This window comes from Cavia porcellus, unplaced genomic scaffold (genome assembly GCF_034190915.1).
Source record: "Cavia porcellus strain 051 isolate PalLab524CR breed Dunkin Hartley unplaced genomic scaffold, mCavPor4.1 scaffold_19, whole genome shotgun sequence".
NCBI lineage: Eukaryota > Metazoa > Chordata > Mammalia > Rodentia > Caviidae > Cavia > Cavia porcellus.
In genome coordinates this window covers 27,363,132-27,385,562 of record NW_026947502.1, presented here as the reverse complement: position 1 = coordinate 27,385,562, position 22,431 = coordinate 27,363,132, and the positions used below count along the sequence as shown (strand labels likewise).

The 22,431-nt window shown below is 41.1% G+C and overlaps 1 long non-coding RNA gene and 1 pseudogene across 1 annotated transcript; both read right to left on the bottom strand.

Moving 5' to 3' along the window:
* Positions 1-405: 405 nt before the first annotated feature.
* On the bottom strand, positions 406-18,326 carry LOC134471712 (uncharacterized). Its single transcript, XR_010041299.1, has 3 exons — positions 18,192-18,326; positions 17,570-17,691; positions 406-533 (listed from the first exon to the last, which is right to left on the bottom strand). It is a non-coding gene; the product is annotated as an uncharacterized LOC134471712 (long non-coding RNA).
* LOC111757802 (ATP synthase subunit O, mitochondrial-like) lies at positions 14,364-15,044 on the bottom strand (annotated as a pseudogene).
* Positions 18,327-22,431: the final 4,105 nt, after the last annotated feature.

Below are 22,431 nucleotides of genomic sequence, written 5' to 3'. Positions count from 1 at the left end.
AGGCACAAGAGACGATGATGCGATCAAGGGCCGTGGTGAAGGTGAGGTGGTTCCAGCTGCTGTGAGCTAACACGGCACACTGTTTGAAAGTAAACTTTCTTTAAATAACTAGGCGGTGTCTGCCCTAAAATAACAATAAATATATAGTACAGTAAATAATAAATCATTTCTTATCAAGGGCAAGCATTATGTACTGTCCATAAATATGTGTGCTATATTTTTAATTAACTGGAAGCAAAGTAAATTTGCTTATACAAGCATCACCCCAAACACATGAGGAGCACATTGTTCTGAAATATTATGATAGTTACAACATCACTAGGTGACAGGGATTTTACATCTCCGACATAGTCCTTTTTTTTTTGGTGTGGGGAATCGAAGTCACGACCTCACGCTTACCAGGCAGGCTCTGTGTCCATCACAATCTTACAAGTCAGCTGAGCATCATGCATGCAGTCCATCTTTGACCAAAATGTCATCACATGGCGCAGCTTGTATCTCCAAAGAGAACGTCTTTGCCTCAAGTCCATATCCTGCTCAATGAAATGAAGCTGGGCTAGAATTCAGTCTCTTTGTCTCCCACCAATCAGCAGCCCAGCTAGCAGGATCGCTTCCTCTGTCTCTGCTCTTCTGTCTCCTCCTCACACTCTTCCTCTCCCACCCACCCCCATCCCTACCCTAACCAGAATATCCAAAACTGTTCCCATTAACCCTCCATTGCCTTTCCCTGTTTCAATTTTCTTCAGAGCACTGAAAATTATTTGGTATCACAGTAGATTTGTTTTTTTAGTATCAGTTTTTCTCCAACTACTTAAAAGCTCCATAAGGGAAAAACAGTCTCCATTCTGTTGCTAAATCCTGTATATTACAGGTGGTCAGTGTTACTTGGTTCAAAGAATAAACACGTAAGTCAGTGGAAGATCAGTTAATGCATTGTCCTTGGTCTAAGAAGCCAGAAACTGGCCTGGGAACTCACCTGGGACCTCACAGGTCTAAGGTACCCCCAGCTTAGCCTCAGGATAACAGGGAAGCTTGATTTCCTGCCTTCTCTTCTCTTTCATGGGAACCCACATTTCACAGCACCCCATAGCCTCAGTCCTCCCTCAACCACTGCCCTTGTAATCAGGTACCTAGCAATCCTGCAAACTCATCCATGCAAACCTGTGTGGAATCACAACAGGTAACAGATGTGATTTTTAAAAGGAAAATTGTAGTTACAATATCATGAGACTTATATTCCTACTTGACACCCATTGTAGGAGTTCCAGGCTCCCTGAAACCTTATTTTGCCTCATACATAGAGTCACCTGTGGGTGTCATTCATTTGTTTGATCTTTCAGCAAACATTCCCTGAGTGCTTTCTCTCTAAATGCTGGGGATGTACCACTGCTATTCCCTGCTCTCAGAAATCCACCATGTAGTTGAGGAGAGAGAGCAGTAAGCAAAGACCTTACCAAGAAACTTAAATTCTCGGCCTTACTGTTACGACACAGCAACATGGATAACAGAAAACTATGCGGGATAAGAGCAGAAATAGAAACCTGTGCAAGGACCAGAGGCAGCCACCCAGGGCATGGGCAGCTCAGAAGACCTGCAGGAGGAACTGAATCTCTGCTGACTGCAGGTGGTTGGCACCAGGTGAAGGTGCACCACAGAGTCAGCTACAGACACGCAGGTGTTCCTATGTCTGCAGCGGTGCAAAGGTCCAAAGTGGTCCAGCAAGGATGGCTCTGAGCCCATTCAGCTCCACGGGGCCCTCCAACATGGCTGCAGTTCAGTCCAGCCAGTGCCTCAGTGCCAGCAAGGGGGAAAAGCAATGGGCAAGGCATCCTTGGGCCAGATCCACTGCCAGCAGTTCTCCACCATCAGAATGTCAGAAATCATCTATGTTCTTAGAGTACACAGGCCCACAAGTTCCTTACAGTGACAATATAAGTAAATCAGCTCTCACTGCGCAGAATTCAAAATGCCTCCTTGACTCTGCCATGTCTCAGGAGCTGTTTAAATATAGTGCAGTCTTTTCCCTCATGTGTCAAAGAAAACTTACAGTAGTAACAATCACAACAATTACCAACAAGCTGAATACCTTCTTTAGTCTGCCACCTAAGGTAAGTATCTTTTTGCAAAGATACCCAATGCTTTACTTTTAATTCAGCTTGGACCCATTTTCCTCCCAAGTTCTGTCCCCAATGTGTGGCTGCCCAGGGGGCAGGTCTGCAGGTCTTTTCTGGATTTCTCTGGTTCTAAAAGTTTCCAGCCACTATCAGAAAAGAAGGCAAGTAAAGTAGGTGACAGACACAAGGCTAAGAAATTAATTCAAACATACAGCAAGGCACTGTCTTCACTGCGGAGAGACACATGCTGTTCCGTGGACATGGGCCCATTTCTGAGTCACCATGCATAATGGGGCATTGTTGAAAGTGTTAGGAACACGAGAGATTTCTCACTGCCCAGTGTGGGTCATGCTGGAGCTATGTTTGCCTCCGGAAATAAAGTCAGACAGTCTTGGCCAACTTCCAGTTGCTAGGCCCAGAGACCATGGGGTCACCAAGTTTATGAGGCTGATTTTTGGTAATGAGTCATCCTTTAAATTGCATTTGGCAGGTGACTTCTCACCTGTGTGTACAAGGAAAGTGAATGCTTTAACACAGGACATGCACAGAGCTCTGACCCACCCAGACCACAAGAAGGGCTGCTTTAGATCTCCACAACAGAGCTCGGCAATATCAGACAGATACGTGGAAAGAAAAAAAACTTGTGATTCAGTGTGAAGATGGGGTGGGGTGGGAATGTAGGCAATGATCTATGCAGAATCATGGGTGATAGCTCTCATTTCTTGAGTATTTATTACAGGACAAGGGACCGTGTTCAATGCCTTCTAGGAATGACTCCACTTTCTTCTTACATCCATAAGATACCAACAGATCATGCCAACTTCATCCTAAAGATAAGTAAGTAGGCCCTGAGGAATGATACAATATACTTACGTCACCAAGCAAGAGATTTGTAGAGCTGGGATTTGACTCCAGTCTGAGGGACATGAGAAGTAATCCCTCTTTTAACCAGTGTTACAGGATTGTGGGGCAGAAAATTTGACATCTGAGTGGTATTGATTGCTGAGAGAACAACTTCTCCTAAACACTAGATAAGAAGAAGCGTAGAGGTTCCCCTGGATGGATCCCAGGCCTTGATTTTCTCTCTCCCGCTGTCCTCTGTACCTGCCTCTATCGCAGATCTGGCCACATAACTCAATGCTGACAGCTTCTTAAACTTCACTCTCCCCACCGAATCCTGAGTCCACCAGAACAAGTGTTTATTATATACTTTGCATCTGGCACAACACCTGGAACTGTGCTTGCTCTCCAAACATTTTGCAATACTGAATGAATGACTGGGTACGTGGTAAACTACAGAGATCTATCATTCTAATGAATTCAGAATCCTGTATTCAACTCCAAGGTTAGCTTCTGGCTGACTGTATGGTCTCCACCAAGTAATGTGACATCACTAGGCTTCAGTTTTCTCACCTGTATTATTAAGAAGTTCATTATAACTGTATGTACCAAGTTCAGGGCTGTATCACAAGTGGAATGCAAAATAATAGACAATTTAGTTTCACTTTATTTCAAATTATTATTTTATTTTAAATTATTAGCTGTGTTTTCTATATATAAATATATATATATCTAGCATATCGTCTTAAAAGTCTTCTTTTAAATGATAGCAGTAAGAATATTTGCAGGACAAAGATCTCAGGAAAAGAAGCTACAGGCAAGACACTCATAAGCAATTCACTTTTGAATTTTTCCTATTTGTCTAGAGTTGCTTGCCATCATCCTCATTTTTCCTTCCCCATCTTTAAATAAGCTGTTTCCTTTTCTTTAAAATAAATAAAAATCAAATGAAAGCAGTAAAATATCTTTTTCCATTTGTTTAAAAGGTGATCTTAAGAGTCTATTCAATAAAATCTGTTAGTACTCAAAATAACCAAATAAGATTATGAAGATGATGCATTTGTGAGTGAGGCTGGAAGACCGTGTTAGTTGATCCTGAACATTTGTAACAGCCCCAACTTCCTATCTTTCATAGGAGGGCCAGGAAAGAGACAGCACAGCATCCAGACTCACATGAAGCAATGAAGTGATAATAAACAAAACTTTCTAAAAATACAGCCTTCCATGGCCAGCGTTCACACCTAGTGGAATGGGTGCCATCCATTACATGCAAAGAGACGTTTGGAGTAGAACACAGCAAGGAAACAGAACTCAGGTTTGTCTTGTTAAGACCTACCTGTAGAAACTAGCATAGACAGATTTGCGTGGTTTATTTTGAAGTAGAAAAATGGATATGGAAAGCCTCCTGGAAGACAGAAGATCCCTCTGTAATTATACCTTTGTTGAAGGGAGACCAGAGAAAGCTTGGGCCAAATGGTGCTACATTTCCATCTAGTTGTGACATTGCTGTTATTTGGTGAGTTCTGAAAATCTCTGAATATTTGTTACTCTGATTTAAAAACCCATTAGTTAAAGCAATCTGGCCACTAATCATCTCACCTGACAAAACAGGGTGTGTCCACACAAGGAGCTTGCAAGAGCCTTGATCTATCGATTTGGATCTGAAATGCATCCCAAAGGCCCGTGTGTTAAAGTCTTGGTCCCCAGAGTGATAATGCTGAAAAGCAATAGAAATTTTAAGAGGTGAGGCCTACTGAGAGGCCTTCTGGTCATGGGAGGGTGTGTGCTGAAAAAGGATCTGGAACCCTGGGGCTTCCCCCTTCTTTTTTGCACCAAGCCTAAGATGAACTGGCTGCCTCCACCACGCTCTCCCACTGTGGTGTAGGTGTTGACAGAGGCCCAAAGCAATGGGACCAATTGGTCCTGGACTAAAACTTCCAAAGCTCTGAACTGAAATAACCTTTCCTTTTTTAAAGTTCATTATCTCAAGCATTTGGTTATAGAAATGGAAAGCTGAATAAATGCTTGGTAAATTCTCTAGACTACAGTAATGAGATTCTGATGGATGATCCACAAATGAACATTAGACCATACACCAGAGTGACTATAGAAAGAGTTTTCAAAGCTTCTCTGGATATAGGACATCCCTCAACCTGAGAAACTTTTGGCAGGTGCTTCATTTTTCAGAATCTCTAGCCCCTCAAATTCTCACTCAGGACCACTGAGGCAGAGTAGTGGTGGTCACTGAGAATGGTTAAAGGTGGCGATTTAGTAGCACATGTTTCCATTGCTTCTTGTGATTTTCTAGTCTTATGCTGGGTGAAAAAAAGGTGGGGTAGATCAGGCAAATTCCACCCCCACACCAAGACAAGCACCTCTTCCTCCATAGACAGAAGCCAGATGCATAACATTGTATATGGAGGAACAGACATGTTTCCAGTGTGGTTGGGAAAATTACTCAGGACGAATATAGATCCCAATGAAAAGTAAGCCAAAGCAAATTAAATGAGGCGTGGCATCCCAGCACTTCCTTTACACCCACTGCATAAATTTCCTCTAGATAGATATCCACTAGGATTTTCCCAATGTGATTTTTTAGTTAAGTTTACTGGTACAATTTAGATATACATAATGATCGTACATATTGTAGGGAATCTGTGCCTGTACATGATATATCTTTGATTCCTATTTTTTCCAATCCCCTCCCTGCAGCCCCTCTTCCCCTCATTTACAAAGCTTTTTTTATTTTATTCTTTTTCTACTGTTTTTTCTTTTCCATTCCTTCTTTTCCTCCTCCTTCTTCACTAGTTCCCCTTTCCTTGGAACCATTTCTTCCTATTTCATAATACCTACTATACACTTTGGTCCTTATTTACACTTAAAGTTTCTCACATCAGAGAAACAGTGTGATATTGGCATGTGTGACTGATTCATTTCTTATGAGTGTGATCTCAAGTGCATCCATTTACCTAGAAATCTCTCAAGTTTATCCCTCTTTAGAGCTGAGTAGTACTCCACTGTATTTAAAAAAATTTTTTTTATCCTTTCTTTGGTTAATTGGCTTTTGGGTTGTTTCCAAGATTTAGCTATTGCAAACTATGCAACTATAAACATGGGTGCACACTGTGGTATGATGTTTTTAATTCTTCCAGGAAGATACACAGAAGAGGAATGGCTGGGTCAAATTGGAAACTGTAATTCTACCCAATCTCTTTCAGGTATGAAGGCTAGAATGTGCTTTCATTTCTACTTGGAGACATTCCACAAAGTCATACAAATCAAAGCAGCAATGCATAGAGATTTCTACTGCCCATGAACCAGATTCCCTGTTGAATGATCATAACAGATTCCATTTATTAGGCAAATGCTATGCACAGGTCAGGTACTGTACAAGCCACAGTATATTTATTGTCCCACAAGTTCTGATAGTAGCATCCTTATGTCATGATTTACATTTCACAGAGAGGAAACTGATGTTGAAGCAGGATTAAGAGTATGAGGCTTGTCAGAAGCTCATCAGTGACAGAAGCAGGATTCAAACCCAGTTCTGCCTGACTTCCACTGCCCGCACTTCCAATGATCACATTTTCCTCCTAGACAGAAGAGGTGCTAAACCTGGGCACCATCCTCAATTTGACATTTGGGGCAGTTCTTATATTCCATAATCCTGGACATATTAAAGCACACTCTTTCCCCCTTTCCCTCTGCCTGATGTGTGCTCCTGCCTCTCTTTTGTTCTAGTCAAATTCATCTCTGCTCTCCTAGAGACAAGCCATGTCTTTCTTCAAGAAGTATCTCCAGCTTTCATGCACATGATCACCCCTTTCTCAGATCTCCCATGACTGTTAATATAGTGACATACAACTTGATCCATTACTATCAGAAGAGGAAATGGATTTCACTGTTGGTCTGATCCCACCCAAGCTCAGCAACTAGTGTCAAAACCCTGCTGCCCTTGTCTCTAGGGGTGACACAGGGAGAGTGGGTCTTGAGGAAATGGAGTATGTCCACACAAAGCAGGATGGAGATGGGGTTTAGGAAAGTCTCCAAGACCATATAAAGTGCCATCTAATGCATGCTCCTCAACTGACCATTAGGCTGTGTGCTGAAGTGGCTGGACAAAGCTTTCAGGGCTTCTCTGACCATAGTACACCTCCAAAATGCCAACAGTGCCCTTGGGCAATCGCTCAGCTCCCAGCCTGCTCCTTGATGATCTCTGGACCTGGCCTTTCCCTGCCTAGTTGAACACTGTCAGGCCTTCCTGTTCCACACTCTATCTGCCCTTACCTCCTACCTAGGAACCCTGCTGTGCTCCAGGATGGAGAGAGGACTGCAAAGCTCTTCCTTAATCCTCATTCTGATCTTGTTACCAAGCGACCGCCCCTCTCCCAGGCCCTGCTTTTGGTTTGGTTGCCTCATCACTGAGCACTGGATTCAGGCAGGAGGAGGAGTAGATGAAATCAGGTCCTGGAGCTCTGATCTTGCATCGTATCACCTTCTAGCTGTGTAAGTGCCTTCTAATTTCTCAATTGCTCTGTGCATACGTGTTTTCACTTATGATCTAGAGGTTTCGGCAGAAGTTACTATGTGAAGGATAAATGAATCCCTACCCACATCACCCTCAGAATGGGTTCTGGCACACAGCAAGCACTTCATAAACATAGCTGTGCTTACTACTTCTCCCTCTTTTCATTCTGATGATTAAAATCTGACTTCTCAAGAAAAGCACAGGTGGCGTCCAAAAGTTACAATTTCCTGTACGCATCCAACTGAGAGAAACAAAGGCCCACTCTGAGACCCAGGCCACACTAGGGATCCACACAGGAGCAGGAGAAGCTCTAAGCCTCAGCCAGTGTACCCCAACTCACACAGCCACTGCCACATTTACCAGATCCCCAGATGGCACAGGTCCCAGCTGACATCTGAGACACATCTTGCTACCACCTTAAACATCATTCACCTCTAATGTAAGATGAGGGTTTTAACAATGGTGCTCTCAAGCAATGGTTGTGAAAATAGGCTGGACCAATACACGTAAAAGGCCTAGGACAGTGTTTTCATGTACCTATGCCCAAACATCAGTGCTGCTGTTACCAGGGTGCTATGGTTTAGGGATGGTTTGGCTCCTCCAAAACTCAGGCTAAGGTTTGGTTGTCAATGTTTTCACTATTATGGAACTTAATTGGTTATGGAGAGTTAGCTATTAAAAAGAAAGCCCAGCAGCTCCTCTCACTCTCACTTAAAAAAAAAAAAAAAAGATGTATTACTTCTATGAATACTCACTTTATCTTTCTGGGGTTTTTGCCATGATACGATTGATATAGCATGAGGTCCTCTCCAGAAATCAAGCAGGTTCTGTCAAATATGAGCAAAACTAAACAGCCTTCCTTTATAAATCACCCAGCCTCAGGTATCTTGCTACAGCAGCAGAAAACAGACTAAGACCTTTAGTAATTCTTATTTTCTTTTCATTGTAGTTTTTTTTCCTCTTGCATTTTCTATTTTTATGTGGATATGTATGTTACTTTTATGACTAGAAAAATATAGGAAGGTGTCATATATTAAAGAATAATAGTAATTAAAAAGAATGTCAGTGCTGGTGGCTTAAAGTATCAGCTCCCAAACATTTTGGTATCAGCGGCCAGTTTTGTGAAAGATAATTTTTCCACAGATAGGAATTTTTCCACAGATAGTCGTTTTGGGATGATTCAAGCACATTATATTTATTGAACTTTATTTTTATTATTATTACATTGTATACCATAATAATCATATAATCAAATAATTATACAACTCATCATAATGCAGAATCAATGGAAGCCTTGAGCTTGTTTTCCTGCAGCTAGGTGGTCCCATCTGGGCGTGATGGGAGATGGTGACCCTTGAAGTATGCTGCTTATGTCCAGTCTACTCTGTAATCTTGTTTTGGTAGCTATCATTGCAGATGACCTTGCTTCTCAAGTGTATGATGTTGGAAATGTAAATATGCTTTTCAATGAGTTCATGGCAATCTCAGAGCAGACTGCATTGACTTTAAACCAGGATGCGTAGAGATTTAAAGTCGTCTCAAACATGCTTTTAAGGCAGCTGTCATTTGTCATCTCAAGCAGTTAATTCTCTTTTAGCATGGATAAAATTAGTTAACCAGGCTTATTCACAAATGAATGCATTCTTTCCCAGTTCAAGGGTCTTTTGTAGTTTGGAAGTAATGTTCAAACTCTTTTGAAAGCTGAGATAGGTGGTCATGCACAAGCTAGGAGAAAGAAGGCCCTGATTCAGTCTCTTCCAAAATCTCTGCTAATGTTTAAAACATGAAAAATCTCAGTGTTCACTCATCATCCCCATGACTATGGCTTGATTGAGAATGCAGTCCCTATCTCTGCTGACTTAAACACAGTTATTATTCTCACCTGAAGTGATAGATTGAGTTCATCGAGTAGATTGAATACATCAATGAGTAAGCAGTACTTGTGACCCATTCTGTGTCACTGAAATGTGCTGCCAGGGGTGATCATTTTCCTAAAAGAAATCTTTCAAGTGGCTTTCATAATTCAAAAGCTTTGGCCAGCAGCCTGCCTTTAGAAAGCCATTCCTCTGTGTGTGTAAGAGAGGATGGTGTTCTGCTTTCATTCACAGATCTGCATGAACATATGTGAATTAAAGGCATGTATTTAATGTGCTTAGTAATTTTAATCACAGCCTATAAAATGTAGTTAAGTTTGGGTAATTTTTTTAATTAGCTATCAAATCTCTATAAATAACATGGTGTATAGACTCGCATCAGAAGGTAGCTCCCTTAAGCCAAGTAATAAAATCGGAAAGCTGTCCAGTCCTGGTAGCCATCCATTTGCATGTATACCAACAAAAAAATAATCCATTTGGTTTTCCTGATATGTAATCATTCAGATATTTGAATAGTTCTGCTGCTGTGCTATTGGTTAGCCACAAAAACATACATATTCTCACGCACATTCTCTTGAAAAAATATTTCACCAAAAGTAAGCATGCTTCCTTGTTGACCTTGTTGCTAGACTTATCAACCTGGATTAGGTGCCACAGTGATTTATTAATCTTCTCTAACAACTGCCCCTCAATATCCTCTACTATTTCAGCCATTTATCTAGCTATAGTGGTAGTTTAAAAGAGGAGCACAGGCCTCTTTTTGAACTGCAGTCTTTTCTAAATATTCATGACAAATGCCCTTAATGGCAGGCAGAAGCAGTTCTTAAGCAGTAGTAAAGGATGTCATAGTTACTTTTCTTAGTGTTGAGACAAAATACCCAACACCTAAAGTTAAAAGAGGAAAGCTTTATTTAGCTTGCAGTTTATGGAAGTTTCAGTCCATAATCAGCTGGCTCCAAGGTAGGTTGGCTCATGGCAGATGGGCCACAGTTTATGGCAGGTGGAAGACAAAAAAAGCAACAATGGAGAAGGAGACAAGTCTTTTTCTGTTCCTTATTTTGTAACCAAGATTAGGGCAGTGCCAATGCAATCAGTGAACTGATCCAGAAATCACCTAGTCCCAATCCTAACACCTTTAATCTCAGCATTGCACCACCAGTCAACCACACATTCTATATTCAGTCACCTCTAAAAAACTCTATGACCACAAGAGGCTTTGGAGGGACATCTAGACACAAACCATAATAAGGACTTTTTAGCTTTAGCAGTGTGATTAGCCACTAAGAACAATGCTTTCAATGCAAATATATTTGATGCAGTGATGACCTTCAATAATTGCTTTTGTTTCTTGTGTTCACATTTTTCTCTTTTAAAAAAACTCAAAGGCTTGTATTTTAATGCAGATTACTTGGTTTACATGTAGCAAAACTCTTTTGTAGATATGATGGCTTTATTGGATAGCTGGGCACTACATATTATACAAAGCAAAGAATGTGAATCACCCATTGCAATGAACGCATAATTTAAGTAGGACTCTTGATATTTTTATTTTCAGTGCAACTTTCTTTCTGTTGGTAGTCCTAGAGTCTTCCACTATCTCTTCATTGGACCTTGCCCTTTTTTCAAAGAAGCATTGCAGTGATGTTTATTTTTTGCTCATTTTGGATAGGGTTAGCTTGTGGTATTATCAAAACTGTGACTGGGACAATTCTGCAATATGGGAAAAAGGCACAGATAGACATGGTAAATAAAATAATTGTCAGGCCACAGGTTAAAGTAAGTGTCAAATTCTGGATTAATGTCTACCACACATGCTGTTGTACAACTGAAGAACACTGACTCACTTGTCACTCTAAAGCCTGCCACCAAATATAGCTTATCTTTTGCCACTCACAGATATGGTTTTAACATGAGCCTGAAAGCAATTGATTTATTGTGGCCTCTGTGAGTTAATCCTGTGTGTTAATGTTAAACTGTATTGGTAGCCCCTCCCCAGCACTAGCATCACTACCTCAGCTCCACCTCATATCATCAGCCACTAAATTCTCCTAAGGAGCAGAAAGCCTTCATACCTCACCTATATAGTTCATAATAGGGTACACAGTACTATGGGAATCTAATGCTGCTGCTAATCTGGCAGGAGATAGTAATGTAAGTGATAAGGAGTGGCTGTAAACATAGATGAAGCTATGCCTACTGGCACATTATTCACCTCCTGATGTATAGCCTGCTTTCTAAAAAGGCACTGATGAACTGGTACTCGTCCATGGCCCAGGGTGTTGTGCTTTGAAGACAGGGTATGTGAAGCTGGGATACTTAGTGTAAGCCTGAGCTTCCAAGCATGGGTCGAATCTCTCATTATGTGATGACAGAGCTTCATGGGCATAAGAGTTCCCAAGTCCACCACTATGACCTCCAGGAAAACTGCCACTGCTGGAAAATGTGTAAGGAAACAAAACCAGCAAGCCAGTGCATAAGGCAAGAAGAAGGAAGGAACAGTCAGAAGCTTGCTTTCAAAATATCTGATTTCTGAACCACGAGGAAGGCAGAGACAGAAAGTGGACAAAGTTTTTCAAAAAGAAAAAGAGACCTTTATTTGTGATTTATCTAAGTTTAGAAATGGTGCTAGAAAACATGACCTGATCATTTACAGGAGAAGAAAGTTAAAATGATCACAAAATACATGAGAGAATTGGTGAAAATGATAAAGTAAAACTAGCCAATACACAAGGATGGTTAGAAAAAGGAAGGCCATCAAGATTTATTCTTAGAAATAAAAACAGGAAAGGAAGAAGTTAAATTATCATTATTTGCAGATAACATAATATCATGTTACAGAAGACCCCAAAGACTGCTAATTAATAAGCAAATTCTATACTGTAGCTGGATAAAAAGTCAGCACTCAAAAATCAATAAAATTCTCAAGCACAAACAACAAAACCACTTAGAGACAAATTATGAAAATAACACCTTTCACAACAGCATCTAGAAAATGAAATACTTAGGAGTCAAACTAACAAAGGATGAAAAAGATCTATGTATTGAAAACAACAGTATCCTGGAAAAGAATATTGAAGAGGATATCAAAAAATGGAAAGATATCTTTTGCTCTTGGATAGGAATAACAAATTTGTAAAAATGACCATTAAAAACAAAATTGTTATACAGATTTAATATAATCCCAATCAAAATACCAGAACCATATCTTACAGATCTAGAGAAAACTATCCTAAAATTCATTTGGGAATGGAAGAGATCTAGAATACAAAAGGCAATCCTGGGGCAACAAAGGCAAACGAGGAGGCATCACAATCCCAAACTTGAAATTATACTACAAAGTTACTGTGATAAAATCAGCATGGGACTGGCAAAAAAAACCAGACCTGAGGATCAGTGAAACATACTATAAGATGCAGACACAACTACAAATACACTCAGCCACCTTATATTTGACAAAGGGGCTAAATATGTTCACTAGAAGAAAGATAGTCTCTTTAATAAATGATGCTAGAAAAATTGGTTTTCCACATGCTGAAGACTAAAAACTAGACCCATGACTATCACTACACACTAAACTAAAGTCAAACTGGATCAAAGATCTAAATATTAAACAGAAGCGCTAAATCTACTGGAAGACAAGGTATGTAGAAATCTTGAAAATATAGGCAAGAGTTTATGAGCTAAAACCAAACCACACAGAAAGTACAAGGAATCAATAACTAGGATCTCATCTTATTAAAAAGTTTTTGCACATCACAAGAAATCACCAACAGAGTAAAAAGAAAACTCACAGAATAGGAAAAAATTTTAGCCAACTGTCCCTCAGACAAAGGACTTATATCTAGAACATGTTAAGAGTTGAAAAGCATCAGGCCTCTCAAATTCAAAGATCAATCCAAAAATGGGCATCTGAGATGAACACACAGTTCTCAGATGAAGAAATGGCAAATAAATATATAACGAAATGCTAAACACAATTGGTCAATTGAGAAATGCAATATAAAACAACACTGAGATTCCCCAGAAAGAATGTCTATCATCAAGAAATCAAACAATAACAAATGCTGGTAGGGCTGTGGGGAAAAAAGAATCCTTCTCCATTGCTGGTGGAAGTGTTGACTGATACAACCACTGTGGAAATCATTGTGGAGATTCCTCAACAAACTAGGCTTAGAGACCCCATGAAATCCAGCTATTCTCTTCTGAGTATTTTTCCTAGAAAAACTAAAAATATCATGCCACAGAAATATGTGTGCTGTTTGTAGCAGCAATTTGTAATTGCTAAATCTTGGCAACACCCCAAATGCTCATAAATTGAAGAATTGATAGAAAAAGAATTGATAGATGTGATTTTTTTATACAATAGAGTGCTACTCCACCACAAAAAAAGGTAAATTTGAGGCTTTTATAGATAAATGGATACAACTAGAGACCATACTCAAAAGTGAAATAAATCAGATATCCATATGTAAGCATCATATTATTCTTCCTAGTGTAAGAAACTGAAAGACTAAGATCCAAAAGGTACAATAGATATAGATATCCAAAAGATACAATAATTGTACTACTCATTTTATTATGTCATTGAAAGGAGCAGTTATTGATTATATTATTTGATCAATTTTGCCTGCCTGTGTCTAGTAATCTGAGCAACTATTTTGAAGACAACAATATGCAGTATAATAATCATTAATTTCTTGTCATCTTGTTTTGAAACTCTGAATCATCTTTATTGTTTTTATTATTCTCTTCAAAACAAAAAAAGATTTATTCTCACCCAATGAGAGATACAGACTTAAATTCAACACTTCCTGAAACAATGCATTTTCCCTGGTCTCATGGCCCTAGTTTCCTTAATAAATGGGATTTGAAAATAACAGACCCTCAGCTTCCTATGGAATGCACTCCTTCTCTGGGCCCATGAGCCCACCGATTCCTATTCTGCCAATGAAGCCTCAGTAAACAGGAGAACAAGGGCACATGTCCTGGGAGGATGATGAAGTCACATCAGTTGATATAGGCAAGGAAATTTATGGAAAACACGACTCGACTTTCCACAATATTTCTTTTGCTGATGTTGTTCAGGAAGCACCTTACTGTAGCCCCAAGTTTAAGAATTTTCACTGATGACAGAAAGTCAACACTTTCAGATAGTCTCTGTATTGCCTTGCTCAGCTTCTGAGTCTTGCTTTTTGCAGACATATCAACGTATTTCTCCCCAACGCAGACAACCACTGCACCCATGATTGAGGGATCAGACTTCACCTCCAGTTTCAGTACTTGGCCCTGACCTAGAAAGTTCTTCAGGACTGCTGTTAATTCAGAGAGAGCAGCTTGGTCTAAAGGGGACGCAGTGATCACTGTGCAAAGTACTTCTCCCCAGTGGCCTCTCTTTTGCAGTGAGGTCACTTAAGCTTTTCAGTTTAATGGAACGTTTGACATAGAGTTTCAGAGCACACAGGGCCAGCTTGGGGTCCTTCAGGAGTTGTGTTACTCTCAGAAATTCCTTTTCCACTTGATCCAGTTTATTCTGTTTAGATGCAGTAGGATACAGAGCTGTGGCATAGCGACCTTCAATACAGTACACCTGAAGAGGTGGCCTCACAAACTTGGCAAATGGCCTGACCGAAGATGTGCTGAAGCATCTCATCTGCTGCACAGCCCAGATGCTGCTGCTGGGTAAGCCATCTTCTCCTTCCCCAGAATTTCTTAAGAGTGCCTCCCATTATGTGCTTACAAATGCACTAAGTGGCATTTCAGGGTGGGCGGGAATTCCCGCTCCTGCCAGCACAAAGCAAAGTAACTCTAGGTAGGTGACTCCCTTCCTGGAGCATGAGCTCCCCCACCTATTCCACAGGAGGGAAGACAAAGACTTTGTGATAGGACTTAGATCAAAAATGCACCCCGGCTCCCCGCAAAATCTCCTGTGTTTGTAAGGTGACTAGTTCATAGGAGCACTGTACTCATGGTAGCTTCATTTATTGATGAATTCAGAGCTGAATGTGCTGTTAGAAGGTGGGGCCTAGTTGGAGATGTATCACCATGGACACGAGCTGGAAGGGTTTATTCTTGTTCCAGGTACCTCACTCTCCTCTCCTCTCTTCTCCTCTCCTCTCCTCTCCTCTCCTCTCCTCTCCTCTCCTCTCCTCTCCTCTCCTCTCTTCTCCTCTCCTCTCCTCTCCTCTCCTCTCCTCTCCTCTCCTCTCCTCTCTTCTCCTCTCCTCTCCTCTCCTGTCCTCTCCTCTCCTCTCCTCTCCGAATGTCATGGGTTGGTCAGATTTTCCTCTGCCATCCTGTTTCTACCATCAGCCAGCCAACTATAAACTAAAACCGTGAACCCAAATAAACCTCTCCTCTAAGTTCCAGATGTTAAGTATTTTTTTCCAATGACAGGAAAGAGTTAAATACTTGTAAGGTGACTGGTAGCATTAGAAAGAGAACATGTGGCCAAAGTCATCCCTCAAGAAGGACCAGCTATGCATGTTTTCTAAAGTTACAGAGAAAGACTAAATTGCGTATAGTACAACTCCTGTTGACTGGAGGGCAAAGGCTGGAACCGAGACACATGGCTGAAACCCTTAATCCCTCTGCTTCTCCGCCACCAAGTGCTCCCGGCCAGGGACAAACTTTCAGGTTGTTAAAAGTCGTCTTCTAAATCACATAACAGGAATGGGTGTTTCAGTGGGAACATGGGTACACTGTGAGCCTGCCCCTTGGACAAACCTTAGCAACCTTTGCGGTTGCTTTGCACTAGGCAAGAAGAAACTTCAGACATTCATCTGTGGCTTTGGACTAAGAAGGAAACAAACAGGGCTACTTCAGGGTGGCTCCCAGGAGAGCTGGGAGGTTTTGGGCTCACTGACCTATTATTCTACATGGAGCAGAATGACACCAACTATCCAGACATCTGAGAACATGTCTAGTCCTTCCTCCTCATTCCCATCTTGTAGGATGCAAAACAAGCAAAGGTAACATTTGGTAACAAGCATTTGATTTGGGAATTAAAAAGCTGCTTCTACTCATTCAAATAAGGAGCTTACTTACTGTCTTTCATGACTCAGTAACAACCCAGAAAACATGGTCCGTAATATTTCTTCCTTCTCATCTTATTGGACAGGGATCAACTTCTAAGCCATGTTTCCCCTTTGTGTTAATAAATCAGCACCAATGCAATCCAAGATATCTGCTTCTGTTTTTATTTAGCTAGATCTAGGCGCTATTCAGTTGCTCTGTTAACCAACAAAAAATCAACAAATAAGCCATTTGCACAAAGCAAAGCAATGGTGCTAACAACAGGAGGTAAGAACTGTGCTTTAATACCTTAGGAGACCCGTGCAAGGGAAGGTTCCTGAAACCCCAGGAAATCGAAGTTTAGGATAAAGGACAGCTTCTCAGAGGATTTAGGTGGTACATGCAAGAAACCTTAATGCTTTTTTAAGTGCTTAAATGAATGTATAAACATCAGACCTAGGGAGATTTGTGAAAGGATCCTCAAACAGGCAACGTGCGTACTAATTTAGCAGAATGATGGAGGCAGATTGGCTTCCCTGTCTCCCAGAAGAACAATACTGTCCCAACAAAGTGAAGACGCATTCTTGACTCTAGATTTGGCAATAGTTAAATCATAACTATGACTTTTAATACGTCAGGAAAGCAAATATATCACAAGTATAAGCCTTTTTAATAATCTACCGAGTCAGAATTTACGTGTGTGTCTAGTAAAATGAATACTGGCTTGCCAACCACATTAATTTCATGAAATGTCCCATTCTCTTGCAAAGCATTCAGAAAGTAAGTGAAGATTACAACACAACTTCATCACAACTTGATCTGAAGCAGACACTTTTTACCTATCACACACATTTAACGTGTGGATAGGTACCAGGTTGACTTGCCTTCTGAAAATGTGACAGATTTTGGAAAAAGCATTGCAATAATCTTGTTGCATTTTGAAGATGGTACAAGAAAAACTAAAAAGATTATCTTTTTTTTCCTTTTTATAAGTTGTACTGTGGGACAGAAGGACATTCAGGGAACCATTAGTTCCCTCAGGGACCTGTTCTAACCCTTAAGTGGTCCGTGAGTTCCCACATTTAGGTGGCGCTTGAGTTTCACCTTGATGTATGTGGATGCCAGCAGCAAGGTTTTTCTTCTTAGAAATCCCCTTGACATTTTCAGCCTTACCCTGATGCTTCCAATGCTAGAATACTCACCTCAAGGCAGCTCCTGCTATTGAGGGAAATGTCCAGGGTCCCATGGCTCCAATTCTGCTTTCAAACAAATGAAGCTTATCTTCCCTCCACAGATCAGGTTATCCCAACTCAAATACCTTTAGCTTCAAGGGAAAAAAAAAGGCAACTCACAGGAGAATGAACAATAAGGAGCTCTATAGATCTCCTATAATGTCAGCAATATCACTTATTCTTTCCCTCTCCCAAGGCTGATTGTCCTGTAGCCACAGAATGACTGTCCATAAACAACAAGGCTACTGGCCTTCTTGTTCCCTCTTAGGGCAGGAGTAAAAACAGAATCCCTTCTTGAACTCTGCTTATCAAAGCACAGATTAAATTTCCCAGAAGCCCATACCAAACTTCTTCTTGCAACTTGTTGGTCAGAACTGTCTCCCTAGCTCTAAGCCAATCATCGAGGCAAGGGGGAGGGACCTTCCCTGATTGACAGCTACAGACCAAAAAGGCCATCTCCAAGCAGAGAGTCAATCTGCCATACTGTTGCTATTACTCAATGGGAGAAAAGGAAGGTCGATGTTGGAAGGACAACCATCTGTCCGCTTATAGGACATTTCCATTTTCCCATTTGAAAGTTCCAGCCTCTTACCCTTCTCTTTCACAGGCAGGATCGCTGGACTTCTGGTCTGGCTGCCTTTCCCAGTGTTCAGCACTCTGGGATGCTAATCCATGTAAAAGGGTAGCCACTCCTTCTATAGCCTCATTTTGCAGTAGAGCTAGACCTAGGAAATGAAAAAAAATTCAGAATCCTGGATGGAACCTAGTCTTACTTTCCTTCACATGTATCAGGTGGTTTGCAACTGTTTGCTTGCCTGTCTTGCATTCTTTCCCCCTTTTTTAGTACCAGCCCCCAGACTCTCTTCTGGGAACCACCCCAGCCTCACTGTCAGTCTTCAAGGTGGGGGAAGGCACTCCTTTCCCTCTGGCTCTAGCTGTGAACTATGGTCCTGCCTTGGCCATTCAGCATACTCCTTTCTCCTGGCCTCAGCAAGTGGTTCAGAGGGGGACAAGTAACCCAGGCCAGACACTGGATTGGGAAAGAGGAGCGCAGGGCTAAATGTGGAAGGAGACAGATGTCTGAAGACTTTGTGCAAGTATTTAGATCCAGCTGTGCTTGAAGTCAGTGCTCTCTTAAACACATCAATGAGCCAATAAATTTCTTTTGGCTTCTTTGGTCAGTTGAGTTTGGGTTTTGCAATGGTTTTAGTATGGTTTGTCACTACCAAAACTCATTGGGGCTTGACTGAGTCTTAATCCCCAGTGTAGCAATGGTGTTGGGAACTTTGGGAGGTGACTAGATCATTAAGTACAACTGATGCCTTTCTCACAGGAATGAATTCTCACTCTTGTGGTATGGGATGAGTTACCGCAAGAATAGGTTGTCACTAAAGGAGTTTTGTGCCTTCAGCTAGATTTCTTGCAAGTCTCTCCATGTGCTCTTTTCTATACAAGCCTGTGTCCCCTTCCATTTACCTACCATGCATGAAGCAACACTTGGTCTTCACCATAAGTTGAACAGATGCCAGTACTGTGCTCTTGCACCTCCAGAACTGTGATCTAAATAAACCTCTTTTCTTTATAAATTGTTCAACCTTGGGTATGTTGTTATAGCAAGAGAAAATGAACTAAAAAATGTTTTATCCTTCTGTACTGAAAGATACTTCATAGCTTTACTGGGCAGTTATTTCTGTTTCTCCTTTCATCTTTGCTGCTTAAATTTGATGTTAGGAAAAAAAGCATAGAATGTCCTTGATTCTCCTTTAGAGTCTGCTACTGGCTTCTATGCTTTTATTGGGTCACTTCAACAAAACATTCCAAATATTTCACAGTAGCAAGGTGCATTATTGTTCATCAGGAATGTTGCATAGCATATATTTATTTATACATGCATTTATTATAGTTTTTGCAAGTGGTTAACCTTTCATTTTTCTTGTCACCACCTCATTTCCCCACCTCATAAGACTCAGAGATATAATAAAGTTGAGTATTCCTGAACTTTAGAGACTTAAAAACAAACCTAACCATCTTCCTTTAAAAAATAAAAAAAAAAAAAGAGTCTTGTCCCAGAGGGCCCTTTTCCTGCAATTGCATTCCAGAGCGATGGAACTAATGCACACACCAGGCCACATGCCATCGACTGCTGCGTGAAGGCCATCTGAAGAACGTCCACCTCTTCCGGCCACCCCCACTCCCAGCTGTCAGGGCTCGCCATTAGAGTCCTCATGTTCCTGAAATGGTATGTGCAGGGCAGATGTCACAGGGCTCGCATAAGGCATGAGGGCAGCCTTGACCCTAGAGTGCTTTGCCGCTCAGCTGTCACAGCTGATTGGGCCACAGGCCCAACACAGGACTCAGTCTCCTTCACCCAGAACAGCTCGGGATGCTCCCACACTGCATTTGTGGCTCCCTGTGCCAGCGATGCTAGTCCCAGTGCAATCACAACCTTTACTGGTACTCTCTTTAAATCCTTTCTTTAAAACTCTGGTTAAACACATGGAACAAAATTCAATATCTTAACTATTTTGAAGGGTACAGTTCAGTGGCAGTAAGCCCATTCAGGCTTTATGTGACCATCGCCACCATCCTTCTCCAGAGGCCCTCTGTACTGCAAACCTGAAACCCCATATCTATTAAATTTCCCCTCCAGCCCCTGACAACCATTTGACTTTCTAGTCCATGAGTTTGACTTCTCTATATATCTAGATAAGTGGAATGATTCAGTATTTGTCCTTGTGTGACTGGCTTATTTTACTTACAATAATATTCCAGTGTTTGGTCCATGTGGTGGCATGTGCCAGAATTTCCTTTCTTTCTGAAGTTGAGTAATAGTCTACTGTATGTCCATGTTTTTTAGCCATCTATCAGTAGACACTTGTGTGGCCAGCACGTGGCTATGGTGACTGATACCACTATGAGTGCAGGTGCACACGAGTCCCTTCAAGACCCTGGTTTCAACTATTTTGGATACATGAGAAGCATAAGTGATCATAGGAGATTCTGCTTCTAACTTCTTGAAACACTGTCATCTTATTTACCACAGTAACTGCAAGATGTTACTTTCTTGCTTTCCCACCAGCAATGCACACAGAGTTCCAATTGTCACCTCTTCACCAACTCTGTGGTTTTGACAGTAGACATACTAACCGGTGTGAAGTGATTTGATTTTTACTGTTTTTCAGTTATCACTGTACAGGTGATCACTACTGTAATGTTCTCAAGTTTTACCAAGTTTTCTTCTTTTGTTTTTTTTTTTTTTTTTGGCTTTTTATTTTGTTTTGTTTTGTTTTTTAATGTTTAAGAGGAAGACTTAATTGACTATGAAGACACATGATCCTTAGCACCAGGCCAACTCGCTCGAGATGCCTTGTCTTCCTCTTAGACAGAGATTCTAATGCAGTCAGAGGAACCCAGAGAATCCAAGCAATCAGTGCTATTTTCTCCTTTTTCAGAAAAGGAAACAGAGGTCGCTAGAGGCATAGTGCAGTGGTTAAGAAATCTGAAGAGCACATCTAAATTGAAAACCTGCTCCTGCCACTCACAAGCTGCATGACTGTGGAACTGTCTCTTGGCCTCTAGAGTTAAGCCTGGCTTCTTTTCATGTGCAAAGTGGAGACAGGGATAGTATTTATCTTGCAGAGTTGTTTGAGAGTGAAGCTGCTTAGCACATTCCAAATGAGGTGCCTGGCACAGAGTAAGTGCTCAGTAAATGCTAGCAGCTGTTATGGATACTGTTCTCTGATTCTTAATAAATAACTGGCCCACATCTCATGACGAGTGAATTGGGTATCCTAATTCTCAGAATATGTTCTTGATATGGGGGCCCTCGACTCTACTCTCCAACACATTGGCCCACCTAAAAAGCCCTACCTTGCTACTATAGTCAATTGCCTTATTTCTAAAATAAACATGTAACTTTCCTCCAGTGGTTCTTCTCAGTCAGTTCCATGCAGGACAGAGGATGAACCAGCTGGAGGAAGCTGCTGGTGATTGTGACTGCAAAATCCGCGTTGTCCAAAATTTTAGAAGGCAGGGGACAAAGGTCAAGCAAGGTAAGATGCTCAGAAGAGCAGGTCTTGCAAGTCTCTTGACCTCAAACAAGGTCACATGCTTTGATGTGACATTTCCCCTCTGTCACCAGGGAGTTGTTTTACCTTGGCATTAATCTATTATGTGATTGTCTGATGGTTTACAGTTTATAAAGATTCCCTCACTGGATAAATACTTCTTGGGAGCCTCCTCTGATAGACTAAGATGATGTGTGAAGTGTCAGGGACTAGCAAGAGCAGTGCCAGAAGATCTGCAGAGGGAAACTCACATGATTTGGGAAATCACCCTGGCCAGCTGGAAACTGCAAGTGTGCTAAGAACAAGGATGAGAGGAGCAGGTGTTCTGAGGATCCAAGGGGCGCTCACAGCTGAGCGCTAAGGATGAGTCATTGGAAGTGTTAACCAAGGAGCAAATAAAACAGACATGTGTTCTGTGCTGAGCCTCTGTCTGTCTGTGGGTCTCAGATATTTGTTGCACTTATATCCTTTACCAACCCTGCCATGCTTAAGGTGCAGGTGTTAAATGAGCTCTAGGGATTATTGAAAATACCCAATCTGTCCATTAATAGGAGGGTTGTTAAATAATGTGTACTTTCTCCTAACTACAGGATGCAATGAAGTTGTAAGAAAAATTAAATACATTTGCATAGGCTACCGTGAAAAGGTTATCTTAGAAAATGAAAAGCTCCTAACATGGCAAGGTATTCTTAAGTGACCATTTGTTTAAGAAAAAAAAGTAATGTACCCCTCCATAAATGTAGATATATGCAGACTTTGGGGTTG